Source organism: Gorilla gorilla, chromosome 10, assembly GCF_029281585.2.
Source record: "Gorilla gorilla gorilla isolate KB3781 chromosome 10, NHGRI_mGorGor1-v2.1_pri, whole genome shotgun sequence".
Taxonomy (NCBI): Eukaryota; Metazoa; Chordata; class Mammalia; order Primates; family Hominidae; genus Gorilla; species Gorilla gorilla.
In genome coordinates, this window is record NC_073234.2 from 57,638,515 (window position 1) to 57,654,421 (window position 15,907).

The 15,907-nt window shown below is 37.2% G+C and overlaps 1 pseudogene; it reads left to right on the forward strand.

Moving 5' to 3' along the window:
• The first annotated feature begins 691 nt into the window (after positions 1-691).
• LOC101141093 (52 kDa repressor of the inhibitor of the protein kinase-like) overlaps positions 692-15,907 on the forward strand; it is a 67,050-nt pseudogene continuing 51,834 nt past the window's right edge.

Below are 15,907 nucleotides of genomic sequence, written 5' to 3' on the forward strand. Positions count from 1 at the left end.
AGGATAAGCCCTGTCATCTGAGGGTTTTGAAGCAGACTTAAAAGCCCATGGCATGTAATATTTTGCTGAGGTATTGTTTTGAATTATGAATATTGCAAGGCTGGTGTGTGAACATGAATCATAGAGTAGGGAAGAAAGGCTAAACAAACACACAGAGCCTACACCCCCCAGGCCTCAGTGCTACTCTCTGTGATACATTATTTCATTTAGTTGTCAAAATATCCCATGATGCTTGTATTATTCCACCCATTTTAGCTGTGAGGTCACTGATAAATTACATGAAGGTATTTGGTGACAAACATCTTTGGACATGTGTGTCATAATTTCAAGACCTATACTCATTTTATCCTTTATTCTAGATTACATGCCTCTTGTGATCAGAGACTATTTGATGGCCCCATCCTTTACCACCCTCAGTACTTAGGACAATTTGTCAAACTCTATAGGTTCTCAATCAATGTCTGAGAAATGAATGAATGATAAGGTTTAAAAATTCAGACAGAAAAAGTTTATAGGGGTCATTAATTGGCTAACTTAAGTAGAGAGGAAATATTTAAGAGGAAAGTAATATGTGGCAAAAAAATACAAATTAGTGGAGCCAGAGAAAATGCAAAATAAACCCCAAGTAGCATAATTGTAATTTTTAATTTAATGAGATATTTTCAAGGTCCACTGAAAGTATTAATGGAATATGACAGGAGTACATTGGCAGTTGTATTTTGACTCACTAAACTGGAAAGATATTCGGAGAAAGAAATTTAATGGTAAAATATTGCCAACACTAGACCTATTGCAAGTTGCCCAGAGTCCAGGTGAGTGATTTAACTAAAGATTTAATAAAAATGACAAATTTATTTTAATGTAAAAAATTATTGCTAAATTGCAATGTATATTTTTTTGCTAGGGCTGCCATACAAAGTATCACAAAGTATTTCTGTGTGGCTTAAACAACAGAAATGTGTTGTCTTACAGTTCTAGAGACTAGAAGTCTAAAATCAAGATGTTGGCCGGTTTGGTTCCTTATGAGGGCTGTGAGGGAAGGATTTATTCCAAACCTCTCTCTTTGGCTTGTAGATGACTGTCTTATTTCTGTATTTCTTCACATCATCTTCCCTCTATGCATGCCTCTCTGTGCCCAAATTTCCTCTTTTTATGAGGACACCAGTCATATTGGATTAGGTCACACCCCAATGACCCCATTTTAACTTGATTATTTTTGTAAAGACTCAATTTCCAAATAATTCACATTTGAGGTGCTGGAGAATCAAACTTCAGTCTATAAATTTGGGGTAGGAGTACACAATTTAATCCTGAATAACAATAACAAGAATTAAAAGATAAACTCATCTAATAATTATTTATTGAATTCCACTATACACCAGACATGGTGCTAGGCATTATAGGTACCAAACTAAGTAAACATAAGATATATATATCCTCAAGGGTTTTACAGTCTCTTGGATGAGGCAGATAAGTAGGTAACTAATTACAATGCAATTCATTTAGAAGTATAATTTAAATATTTACAAAGTACCATCTAAGAATAGAATGGTGGGAAAGTTAAAAAATAAGAAAAGGCATCAGTGAGGAGATCAGTTTTAGGTTAAGTCTTGGATGATGTAAAGAAGCTTGAAAAGCTAAGTTGGAAAGCAAATTCTAACAGAGGAAATAGTAAGGTTTATTCTCAGTAATGTCAGATTTTTAGTATGAAGTACATGTTGCAAGAAAAAGATGAAAAGCTTGAAAGTTAGGTAGGGAGCCTATCAAGAACGTCATGCGAATGAGATCCACTAAATTAAGTAGAGAAGTGGTTTATAAAGATCACCCTGAAGACTATTTGAAGAGTACCTTAGGAAGGAATAAAGCAAGAGCCACAGAGCCCAGGTAAGAAGACATTGCACTAGTCAGATGAGAGACCAAGAGGGCCTTAATGACAAGAGTAGCAAATGGAGAGCAAGGTATGGACAACAGAGAAATGCACATGATAGACTTGACAAGATTTAGTGAGCAATGTGTGGAATTAGGTGGTTGTTTAGTATGACTCCTAGATTTCTGAAGTGTTTACTGGGTGGATAGAGTTGGTATTAAATAATATAGGACTACAAGAATCAAGATTTGGGGATAAAGATAATTCATCCAGTTTTGAACACATTGTGTTTGAGATGCTTGTGAGGCATCCAAGTAGAGCCGTTTAGTGGAAAGTAAGAAATACATATAGGCAGATCAGGGAAGACATGTGGTAGAGATTAAGCTTTGGTAGTCATCAGCATACATATTCACTCACTTGTATAGCGAACATTTGTTGAGTACCTACTAGATCCCAAGAATTATGCTTTTGGTGAACATTAAAGGTAGGGGACTAAATTGAGATACCCTAATGAAAACACGAAGAAAATATGACCCAGGCTCTGGGAAACACCAATGTAAAAAAAAGTGACAGAGAAAGAACTGATAAAGTAGATGAGAATGGTCAATCAAAAAGTGAAGAATCTGAGAAACTGAAGAATAGCAAGAAGGAGATGTTTAACAGTATCAAATGTTATTGAAAGACAAGATAAGGACTGGAACTGATTCCTGGCAGGGTTCTGCCAGGAAATAGCTGGCTCCCTCAAGTGGGGTAATTAAGGAGAGAATGAGAGAGAGAGAGAGAGAGAGAGAGAAAGAGCTGTAGAAGAGCCAAGAACCTCCTGACATGGGTGGTTGTGGTCATGAATAGAAAAATATAGTTGCAGCCAAACCACGGGATGGCAGGAAGGGAGCTGGGTGAATACCTTCCATACTCTGGCCTCTTATGGTGCCTCCCATTGACAAAACCCAACTGGATGTCAGAGGAAAAAGTTATTGATGTAGTTCATATAGGTCAGCTTATCTGATAAAGAAGCAGAGTGGAGGGCTGGGGGCGGTGGCTCACGCCTGTAATCCCAGCACTTTGGGAGGCCAAGGCGGGTGCATCACGAGGTCAGGAGATTGAGACCATCCTGGCTACCACGGTGAAACCCCGTCTCTACTAAAAATACAAAAAAAAAAAAATAATAATTGCCGGCCTTGGTGGTGGGCGACTATACTCCCAGCTACTCGGGAGGTTGAGGCAGGAGAATGGCGTGAACCCGGGAGGCGGAGCTTGCAGTGAGCCAAGATCGCGCCACTGCACTCCAGCCTGGGCGACAGAGCGAGACTCCGTGTCAAAAAAAAAAAAAAAAAAAAAAAAAAAGCAGAGTGGAAAAGAGTAGAGAGTAGACTTGGTAGGGTAAGTGGAGAATATTCCGTTTAGGTTTTAAAAGATACTGTACTTGGCAATTTGATGATCAAGGGTTCCTTTCAAGGGTACCCTTGAAAGGAACATGATGGGATGAGGGTAGAAGCCACATTGCAGTAGGCAGAGGGACAATTGAGGTGTGAAACTATAGATACACCTGTAGGCTTTCAAAATGCTTAATTGAGAAGGGAAAGAAAAAAAAGGTCTTGTTTTTTTAGTTGCAAGAAGATGAAGTGTTGAGGGAGTTAAGACGGGAGATATTTAGGCTGAATGAAAATATTGAGTGGGGAGATGCATATCTGCATATCTGATGAAGCAATGTGTTAGGGGACACAGGTGATTAGAATCAAGAACAGGAGAAAAGAGTAACTTTTGACATATGTCCCTCCTTCTGACCAGCTACCTTGTCTATCTTCTTGTAGCACTTGACACCTAGTCTGATGTGCCCATTCTAGTCCTCAATGACAACAAATGCCTTGAACCTGGTCCACTGGCAAGCAGAGGTCTACTTTTGCACAGGCATAATTTTTGAAACTTTATCCTTGAGGAATGTCCCCAGGAAAAATTCAATGACCTCAGATTCCCTGATGTACAGAGAGATAGGACTACTCTTTCTATTTTAGATACTTCTCAGTCATCTCTGCTTTTCTGTATGCTTCTGTTCTTTCTCTCATTCTCTCTCTCTTAAAAATTTCCCATGATTACTTATCTTACTCATGGTTCAAAATGAACCCCTTTAGCCATCTATAGCCTAGAGAGGTAGAAACATAGGGTCCATTATTCACTCAGCAGAAGTTGTGACCAGCAGAAGATCCCTTCAAGAAGTGTGAGTAGTGTAGACATTCCAGAATACCACCATTTCTCTTTTAATCAGAATTTTAATTTCTGCTTTTATCCATCCATTTTACCCCATAAGTGATATTATTTTATTTAAGAGCTTTCAGTAACACTGAAATCTTATTTCAGTATTTCAGTAATACTGAAAACTTATTTAAGAGCTTTCAGTAACATATTTGAACAAACTTTGATTGAATATGAAACTGCATTTATCAGGCTTGGTGCTTGTGGTGTAAAATTCTAATTTACTTTAATTTTTATATAATGGGCAGATTGAATTTAAATGATCATACTCAGAAAAATCTCTGTGTAGTCAAAACCATAAATAAATGTGTAAGATTCTGTTACTGCAAACTAGCAATGTTGTACTGTGGTCAGCAATTTAAACAGCCTCGCACATATTTATAGTAGGCATCACATACAGGGTCTGTTTCTGCCTCACTTAACTTTGGGATTAAGATTTGAACCCGACCTCCTTGCCCTTGAGTTTATCTACCTCTTTCAAAGAAAACAAATCATTTCTATCCAAAGTTAATTATAATTTACATGCAGTAGATTTCCTAAATTGCTTCCAGATCTGCATTTTAAAAATAAGCACACTAGAAAGAAATATTTGCTCTTTAAAAATAATATTTGTTTTTGTCCAAATGTACCTTTTCTTTAGTTACATATGTTCAGTTAATTTTCTCTGTAGTTTAAAATGGTGCCTAGAACACCTTTAAAGAGTTAGAATGGACATTGCTATAGAAGAGTGCCTTGATGTTCTATTGCTTTATTACTCAGCTATTATCATCTGGCAATGCAAATTTATTTGTAAAAATTGGCAAAAACATAGCTTTCTGGGAAAGTTTTATCTATTAACCAAAAGTAGAGAGGACACACAGAATTCCTTTCCTGTATCAATACTGATTTTGGCTATCTTAGGCCTGGGTTGGGAAAGATTTTGAAGATGGGGGTAGAGTGTCGCAGAGAGCTGTTTAGTTGTTGATCTCAGCCAGACGCATGGAATGGGAAGCTGTGCTGTAGCTCCCATCTCAGTATTAATGGCATATCAGAACTAAGTGAGTAGCATTTCTCTTAAAAACAAGCATGTCAGTAACAAAATATAGCATAGGAAAAAAGCATGTGTCACTATATATATTTTCGTGTATGACTGTGTATAATTCTTTGATCTACTTAGATATTAGCTGTCCAATTAGTAGTCAGAAGCATTTGAAGAGAGAAAAACATGCCCTCATAACTGCTACCTTCACTACTGGGGGCTACCAGGATATGAGGACATAGGACTTAGCTCTACTCCTTTCCCAAATGCAGGAGTTATAGGAGGACTCCCGAAGGCAGACCAAGACCACAAATTTTACCTGTCCCCAAATATAAAGGAAGAAATAGGCTTTGTTGCTAAGGGAGAGTAGAATGATAGGTGGCTATAGAAAGGGTTCTCATGTTGATGTACCATTAACTCTGGGGCAAGAAGTCGAAGAAAGGAAAACTGAAACTGTCTTGTAGAAATAAACAGGAATGTGAGGATAGGGAGTAGCAGAAAAGAGAAGGGAGAGCGGGAAAAGATAGGCCAGACACTATTTCAGGAGCCTGCATCCTAAAAATAAATGTGCTCAGTAGAGAATTCCTGACTGTGGGGTAGTAGAATTTTTAACAATAGTGATTCTAACTTTCCATTCTATGCTGTGACAAAAACCTTCTCCATCTTCATTTCCACAAACAGTGTAAAACCATCAGCCTTCAGCACATTTTGGGGGAAAAGAGGCTTGTTTAAAAAAAAAAGAGGTTTCTTTATGGAAACTCTGGAGACAACCCTCACTGTAGCTATTTTTCTGTTTGCTCTTGTTCTAATTTGGCCTACCATTTACATTGCTGCCAATCACTGCCTAGAAAACTTAGATTTCTGTTTATTTTTGTATAGTACAACTATCCCCATGTGGATGTCAGTAGAGTGAAGAATTTTGGGAGGTAACACTTTTCTTTACTGTTGCATCCCAATATTCCCCACAGAATCCCTCCTCATGAGATTAGACAGGTTTGGAGTACTTTTTTTCTCTTATTTTTCCAACACACTATATGTTGTACATTTTTTATCTTCCAACTCATTTTTTAAAAAGTGTGCATGTTCATATATTATTTTCACTGCTATATTTCCCACAACCTAACGGTCTTTAACAGAGTAGATATTCAACAAATAGTTGTTAAACCAAAAACAAGTAAACAAGTATTTTATATTTTATAAAATTATTTACATTTCTTACAACATGATGCAATAAGATATAATCTAGATTAGTCTTTAATGTACCGAATTCTAAAAATGTGAATCAACAATTCACAGAACTAATTTCATGACCCACAAATGATCATGATCCATAGTTTGAGAAACAGTGACTTAAACATTAAGGAAGAATTTTCTGTGTCCAGCATAATGACAAGAGCCCACTAGAAACCAGATTTCCAACTAATTACAACAAAAGGATCTTGACAAAAACAAAAAGAAACTACCTGAGGACTGTAAAAAAATAAACAAAAGTAGGAGACAAAGAGTCAAAAGTAAATGTACAAGGTATCTTTTGCATTTTTTTTTCCCTTATGCTTTGCCCCAGGGGTGAGCCCCAGTCACAGAGCAGTGCATCAGCAGTGGATGCATAATTAAAACTTCGATAGGAAGCTCGTCTTCCAACCAGAGAAACCAACAAAGAAGATTCTGGGGGCTGGAGAGAGGAGAGAATCTCAGAGAAGAGAGAACCAGAAAAGAGAGTCCCCTGATTCTATGTAAAACCTGCAGATGTTTCAGGCTCACTTATTATTTATGGATGCGAGAGACAAGCTCAAACAAGTGGACTAAGTGTTTTTGGAACTGAACTGAGATTTTAACCACCACACAAAGAAAGTGAGACAGACTTTGTGATCTGAACCTAGCCATGTTGATTGCCTGCTAAAGAAAAATCAACATTCTCCAGAGTATTATAACAGAACTTAGAGTCTACACAACATGACATTTGCAATGTCCAGGATACAATTCAAAATTATTCAGCATAAAACCAGGAACATGTGGACAGTTATCAAGAGAAAAAAATAAACAGATTTCCTAGATAACCCAGATGTTGGAATAATCAAATATTTTAATGCAGTTATTACAAGTAGGTTTTATGAAGAAAGAAGAACATATTTGAAATGAATTAAGATAATTTGCCATCACAGAAAAGAATCTTTAAAATTAACTAAATGGAAAGGTTAGAATTTAGAAAGTAGTTTCCCTAAGAATAAAAAATTAACTGAATGTGCTCAATGGCAGAACGTAGATGACAAAATAACTTGAAGACAGGTAATTTGATCAAATCTGAAGAACAGACAGAAAAAAAAAATGTGTGACAGTATAAAAAGGTCTAAAGTACATGCAATAGGAGTTCCAGAAGGAGAGGAGAAAGAGAATGGGATGATAAAAAAATATATTTGAAAAATAATGGCTTGGAGTTTTCCAAATTAGTGGAAGATAAAAATGTACATATTTAAGAAGTTCAGCAGATCCACAAACCAGATAAATTTTAAAAAATCAAATTTAAACAAATAATACTAAAAATGCAGGAAACCAAAGATTTTCTTTTAATCTTATAAGCACTTTTTTTTTCTTTAAAGGTTACATTTCATACATACAAAGGAGCAAGGATTTGAACAATGGCATGTTGTTCATTTAAAACCTGGGAGATCAGAAGACAGTGCGATAACATCTTTAAAGTACTGAAAGAAAAGAACAGCCAACCTAGACTTTTACAGCCAGTGAAAATATCCTTTAAAGATACAGGTAAAATAGGAAACTTCTGGTCTCTATTCCAGCTTCATTCTGACAAGTAAAAGCTAAACAAACGGAAAAATCAACAACCATTTCTTAGATCTATCAGGGAAGTGAGGCCACAGAAAAATGCCACTTTCCAAATTGGAGAGACAGACAGGTAAACACCTATCATCACAATTTACTGGAGTAGAAGAAACCCATAAGGCAGAAATCTCTGAGGGAACCAGTGCCAGGGTATGAAAACTTGAATTGTATTTCATGAATTACTAGAGGCTGAGTGTGAACAAGTCTGAGTTAAGAACTCCAGAGGACCCAGTCATAAGGAGGCCTCCATGATTTTGTGAATTTTACCTGCAGGAACTCTGCCACGTCCTTACAGTGTATATTGGAGAAAAATCTTCTCACACATCTAATAGGAGGAGGGGAAAAAGAACCATTTTGAAATACACTTGAGCATTCTGTTTTTAGCAAAGCTTGTCCTCAAGAGAAACTATTTTACCACAGCCTACTCTGCTGGGTTTTTTTTTTCAGAGCCTAAACCTCCCTTTGGGAAGGGAAATACCCAGCTCCAGCCAGCTGTAGCCTTCCACATAGGGAAAGGAAATACTCAACTTCAACTCCCTTTAGCTTTACACATGCGAGAAGGGAAATATCCAAGTCGGGCTTCCTCTAGCCATCATATCCCATCTAGCAGGGTAAAAACTGTGAAGTACTGATGAAGTTCACAGTCCAGGGGCACAGCCTTACCAAAAGACTGACACCTTATCATAGGACTATAGAATGCTTCCTAATATGGTTTGGCTGTGTCCCCACCCAAATCTCACCTTTAATTATAATAAACCCCATGCGTCAAGGGCTGGGCGAGGTGGAGATAATTGAATCATGAAGACAGTTTCTCTCATACTATTCTCATGGTAGTGAATGATCTCTCAAGATCTGATGGTTTTATAAATGGGAGTTCCCCTGCACAAGCTCCCTTGCCTGCCGCCATGTAAGACGTGACTTTGTCTTTCCTTTGCCTTCTGTCATGATTGTAAGGCCTCCTCAGCCATGTGGAACTGTGAGCCCATTAAACCTCTTTCCTTCAAAAATTACCCTGTCTTGGGTATGTCTTTATTAGCAGTGTGAGAACAGATGAATACACTTCCCCTCCCAACACATGTTATCAACATATTACTAAAGGCTTATTTACCAGAGTTCCTTTCACCTAGTATGTCATGTCCACCTTTCAACAAAAGGTTACAATGCACACTAAATGCCAACCCCCATCCAGCGCAGTTTAAAGAGATGGAAGAAGCATCAGAATCAGAGTTAGATATAAAAGGAATGTTGAAATTATCTAATAAAAAAGTTTTAAAATCTGTAATTAATGTGCTAAGAACTTTATTGACAATATGCAATAATAGATAAATAACATAAGGAGCGAGAATGGGCATGGTGGCTCACACCTGTAATCTCAACACTTTGAGAGGCTGAGGTGGGTGGATCGTTTGAGGCCCGTTCAAAACCAGCCTGGCTAACATGGCAAAACTCCGTCTCTACTAAAATACAAAAATTAGCCAGGTGTGGTGGCATGTGCCTGTAATCCCAGCTATTCAGGAAGCTGAGGCATGAGAATCGCTTGAAACTGGGGGGCAGAGGTTGCAGTGAGCTGTGATATCATACCACTGCACTTTAGCCTGGGCAACAGAGAAATGGAAATTCTAAGAAAGAATCAAAAAGAAATGCTAGAGATAAAACACAGTAGCAGAAATAAAAATATCCATTTGATGAACTGATTAGTAGGTTGAACATGGCTGAGCAAAGAATTGCTGAGCTTGAGAATATGATAATAGAAACTTCCCAAACTGAAAAGCAAAGGGAAAGAGCCAGAAAAACCCTAAAATATCCAAAAACTGTGGGGCAACAAAAAAGGTTTAATATATGCATAATGAATATACGCATAATGAATATACTAGAAAGACAAGAAAGAGAGAAAAGAACAGAAGCAATATTTAAAATAATAATGACTGAGAATTTTTCCAAATTAATACCAGACACAAAACCATAGATCTAGGAAGCTCAGAAAATATCAAGCAGGATAAGCACCCACACCCCACCCTCCAGCAATAACTACACCTGGGCATGTAATATTCAAATTACAGAAAAATCAAAGGTAAATAAAAAATATTCCAAAAATCCAGAGGAGAAACACTTTATCTTTGGCAGAGCAAAGCTAAGAATTACACCCAACTTCCCCTCAGAAACTATGCAAGCAAGAAGAGATTAGAGTAGAATATTTAAAATGTTTAGAGAAAAAAACCACCAGTCTAGAATTATGTACCCTGTGGAACTATCCTTTAAGTTGAAGGACAAATAAAAATTCAAGGACTTTGTTGGAAATTATATAGGCGCACACACACACACACACACACATATACATACATATATAAGTGAACACGTGAATGTTTATGCATAAGTAAAATGAATGACAACAATTATACAAGGAATGGGAGAGAGAAATTAGGAATATTTTGCTATATAAGGTACTTGTACTACCTGTGAAGTGGTATAATGTTATTTGAAAGTGGACTTCAATTAGTTGTAAATACGTATTGCAAACTCTAAGGAAACCACGAAAGAAAGTTTAAAAATAAGTACAATTGATATATTAAGAAAGAAGAGAAAATGGAATCATATAAAATTCTCAATTAAGACCATAAAAGGAAGAAAAAGTACAGAAAAAAAAATAGGAACAAAGATGACAATAAAAGACATGGATTGCCCCAGCAGATAAAAAAAGGAGTTTCCAACTATATGTTGTTTATGAGAAACTCTCTTAAAATATGAAGACATATGCACATTAAAAATAAAAGGATGGAGAAATATTTACCATACTATTACTAATAAAAATAAAGTGGGAGTAGCTATGTTAATTTAGAGCAGAAAAATTACCAAAAAAAAAAAAAAAAAAAGAGAGGCATTAGATAATGACAAAGGGGTTAATACTCTGAGAAGACATAACAATCCTTAATGGGTATGTGCCCAACAACAGAGCATCAAAATACATGAGGCAAAACTGATAGAACTGTAAGGAGAAATTGATAAAACTACCATTATATTTGTAGACTTTTACACTGCTCTAATAGAAATGGATAGATCTAGCAGAAAGAAAATCAGTAAAAACATGATTCAGCTCAATAGCACCATCAATCAACTGGATAAGAATGGAACACATGGGCCAAAGAATAAATCTGGAGAGAAATTTCAAAATATTTTGAATTAAATGAAAATGAAAATACAAATTATCAAAATTTGTGGGATGCAGTGCTGAGAGAGAAATTTATAGCATTAAATACAGAAGAAGAAACTTCTTTTCTAATATATGCATTCAATGCTACATATCGGTAGTGGAGGGGGAGTTGTGTGTGTGTGGGGACAGGAAGTATATAAGAACTCTATATTCTTTCCACTCAATTTTAATATGAACCTAAAACTGCTCTAAAAACTAAATTTTATTAATGCAAACAAATGAGATAACACTTCATACCCAATGGAATAAGCTGAATCTAGGGTGACAATATCAAGTGTTACTGAGATTATGTTACGGAGAATTTGGGTTGTTACATATTCTTAACAATCCAAGTGTTGTTGAGAATATGAAGTAATCCAAATTCTTCTACATTGCTGGTGGGAATGTAAATTAGTACAAACACTTTAGATAATAATTAGATATTACATACTAGTGTTCAAAATATGCATACCTTATGATCCAGAAATTCCACTCATAGGTATATACCCAACAGAAATACATATATATGAGCACCAATAAATATGTACAAAAATGTTCAAAGCAGAATTATTCATAATAGCCTCAAACTGGAAAGAACTCTAATATCTGTCAATAGTAGAATGAATTAATAAATGCTATACATTCATTGATGGAATGCTAGATGATAAAATTAACAACTGGATAAATATAAGCAACATACTATTGAGTGAAAGATGCTGAAAATTTAAAATGTATTATCTTATTTATTTAAGTTAGTTTAAAATAAATTGAAACTACAGTATGTAGAGATAATGTTTGTGTTACAAAATTACAAATTAAAGAAATAGTTATAAATTTTAAAACTGATAAAATAAAAATATACTCAAATAAAGGTAAAATAAGATAATATGTTGTTAGCATAGTCTATAAGAAATTTTTAAATAATTTATTCAGGGAGAAGAGGCATAATGTCAGAGGGAAATGTTTGTCATCAGGCATGAAGAAAGAAGTGGTAAATATATCTGACCAAATAGAAAATATTATTTTTTACTCTTAAATTCTTTAAGATATGTATAATAACTCTTTAAAGCAAAAACGACAACACTGTCTGCTGTGTTTTTGAGCAACTGTAGATTATATTATATCAAACAAAGTATATAGACAGAATATCAATAAATAAGTTAAATTGGAACATTAAAAATATTCAAAAATCTCAAAGAATGCAGGAAAAGGAGAACAAAGGAATGAAGTCAGTGGCAACATATAAGAAAGAAATAATAAAATGGTAGACCTAAACCAAACCATATCAATAATTATATTAAATGGTCAGGTTCTAAATACACCAATTAAAGATAGAGATTGATAGAGCATATAACAAAGCAAAACTCAACTATACTTTGAAATAAACCTCAAATATACAGGCACATATAGACAGAAAAAGATACACACATGGATGGAAAAGATCTACCATACACACAGTATACATACAAAAGCTGAAGTGAAAACTTTAGTATCAGATAAAATAGACTTTAGGACAAATGGTATTGCCAGAGACAAATATTTTATAATGATTGAAGTGCCAATTCACAGTTCTCTCCTTCTTTCTATGGCTGATCCTTCTACCTGGCTTCTAGATTCCTTCTCCTCCCTGCTTCTCCAATAATCCTCTCTCTCAATCTCTATCTCAAAACTTCACTTCTGGTGTTTTAGACATGAAGTCCTTGCCCATGCCTATGTCCTGAATGGTATTGCCTAGGTTTTCTTCTAGGGTTTTTATGGTTTTAGGTCTAACGTTTAAGTCTTTAATCCATCTTGAATTGATTTTTGTATAAGGTGTAAGGAAGGGATCCAGTTTCAGCTTCCTACATATGGCTAGCCAGTTTTCCCAGCACCATTTATTAAATACGGAATCCTTTCTCCATTGCTTGTTTTTGTCAGGTTTGTCAAATATCAGATAGTTGTAGATATGTGGCGTTATTTCTGAGGGCTCTGTTCTGTTCCATTGATCTATATCTCTGTTTTGGTACCAGTACCATGCTGTTTTGGTTACTGTAGCCTTGTAGTATAGTTTGAAGTCAGGTAGTGTGATGCCTCCAGCTTTGTTCTTTTGGCTTAGGATTGACTTGGCGATGTGGGCTCTTTTTTGGTTCCATATGAACTTTAAAGTTGTTTTTTCCAATTCTGTGAAGAAAGGCCTTGGTAGCTGGATGGGGATGGCATTGAATCTGTAAATTACCTTGGGCAGTATGGCCATTTTCACGATATTGATTCTTCCTACCCATGAGCATGGAATGTTCTTCCATTTGTTTGTATCCTCTTTAATTTCCTTGAGCAGTGGTTTGTAGTTCTCCCTGAAGAAGTCCTTCATATCCCTTGTAAGTTGGACTTCATGTCTAAAACACCAAAAGCAATGGTAACAAAAGACAAAATTGACAAATGGGATCTAATTAAACTAAAGAGCTTCTGCACAGCAAAAGAAACTACCATCAGAGTGAACAGGCAACCTACAAAATGGGAGAAAATTTTTGCAACCTACTCATCTGACAAAGGGCTAATATCCAGAATCTACAATAAATTCAAACAAATTTACAAGAAAAAAACAAACAACCCCATCAAAAAGTGGGTGAAGGACATGAACAGACACTTCTCAAAAGAAGACATTTATGCAGCCAAAAAACACATGAAAAAATGCTCATCATCACTGGCCATCAGAGAAATGCAAATCAAAACCACAATGAGATACCATCTCACACCAGTTAGAATGGCAATCATTAAAAAGTCAGGAAACAACAGGTGCTGGAGAGGATGTGGAGAAATAGGAATACTTTTACACTGTTGGTAGGACTGTAAACTAGTTCAACCATTGTGGAAGTCAGTGTGGCGATTCCTCAGGAATCTAGAACTAGAAATACCATTTGACCCAGCCATCCCATTACTGGATATATACCCAAAGGATTATAAATCATGCTGCTATTAAGACACATGCACACGTATGTTTATTGCGGCATTATTCACAATAGCAAAGACTTGGAACCAACCCAAGTGTCCAACAACGATAGACTGGATTAAGAAAATGTGGCACATATACACCATGGAATACTATGCAGCCATAAAAAATGATGAGTTCATGTCCTTTGTAGGGACATGGATGAAATTGGAAATCATCATTCTCAGTAAACTATCGCAAGAACAAAAAACCAAACACTGCATATTCTCACTCATAGGTGGGAATTGAACAATGAGATCACATGGACACAGGAAGGGGAACATCACACTCTGGGGACTGTTGTGGGGTGGGGGGAGGGGGGAGGGATAGCATTGGGAGATATACCTAATGCTAGATGACGAGTTAGTGGGTGCAGTGCACCAGCATGGCACATGTATACATATGTAACTAACCTACACAATGTGCACATGTACCCTAAAACTTAAAGTATAATAAAAGAAAAAAAAAAACTTCACTTCTTCCCCTTTTAAATTCCTTTATGTTACTCTGCAAGTATATTCAAGCATTTCCTATCTTAAAAAACAAAACAAAACCTGGATGCTGTTTCAAAATTTCTGACTAGATGCAGCTAGTATGAACCTCCTCCACAGAGAGGAACCAAAATGGCAAGTGGATATTCGCATTTCAAATAGATCATCCAGAAGATAACACTGGGATTCAGCAGAGAAGTGATGAGAAGCACCAAAAGCAGGTATGGGGAGAGTGAGTCCTTGCTTGGTTGGAATTGGCTGGGATGCAGAAGAAGCTTCTGGGTGCAGGGAAAGCGTAAGAGAGAGACCCCCAGGGCTCCATACTTCCACCATGGTCCTTTATAATGTTAGCTATGGGAGAATGTCTCAACCCATACAAATTTTGAAACTAACATAGGGAATGGCCTAGAGATTGCACAGACACATTGCTAGAAAGAAGGAACTCATGTAACGTCTCGCAGGTATCCAAGCCCTGAGCAGCTGCAGCTTGGCACCATCCTCAGAGCCAAATCCCCAGAGAATTGTGTCTTGCCCTGGGAACAATGCCACAGCTTTTGCCACTAGACTAAAGAGGGAGAAGGGAGGCTGGGTGCTCCCATGCACCCCAAGAACAAGTCCCATTGTGCTGTTATGGGCTGCTGTGGGACCAAGGTGCAAGCAAATTCCACTCCCCATAGCTACCTGCCTTTTGGTCCAGCCAAGGAGGGTCCTCCCTTCCCTGGTGGTAAGCCCACAGCCAGAACTATTCTGAGAGCCTAGCCTTCAAAGGTTTACATTCTGCAATGGTGTCTGGACTGCCACTGCCATTGCCACTGCTGGGACAAGGAGGAAGAAGGAAGGCTGGGCACACTTACATACACCTAGTGCAAACCCCACTGCTGCTGCTGTAGGCTGCTATGTGACAAATGCATGAGTAAACTGCTCTCCCCACAGCTACCTGCTTATACTTCTCCAGCTAAGAGGAGAGCCACCTTCCCCGGTGGCAGGTATGCAGCATAGACACTGCTGCCCACACCAGAGCATTCTGCCATGGCCTGGGGACCACCATCCCTTGCTTATCACAGCCAATATCTGAATGTACCACCACGGGGCCTGAGGACAAGTCTTCCAGACTAGGCCCCTCTACCCAGTACTTGAGCATGCCATCCAGAACTATGGAAACCTTCCAGCCAAGCCTACTACTGCCAACACCTGAGCACTCCTCCCAGACTCTGAGGCTGGGCTGATTCAACTTTCCAATACCACCGCAGCCAGCACACACCCACACATGATCCCAATACTGGAATAATCA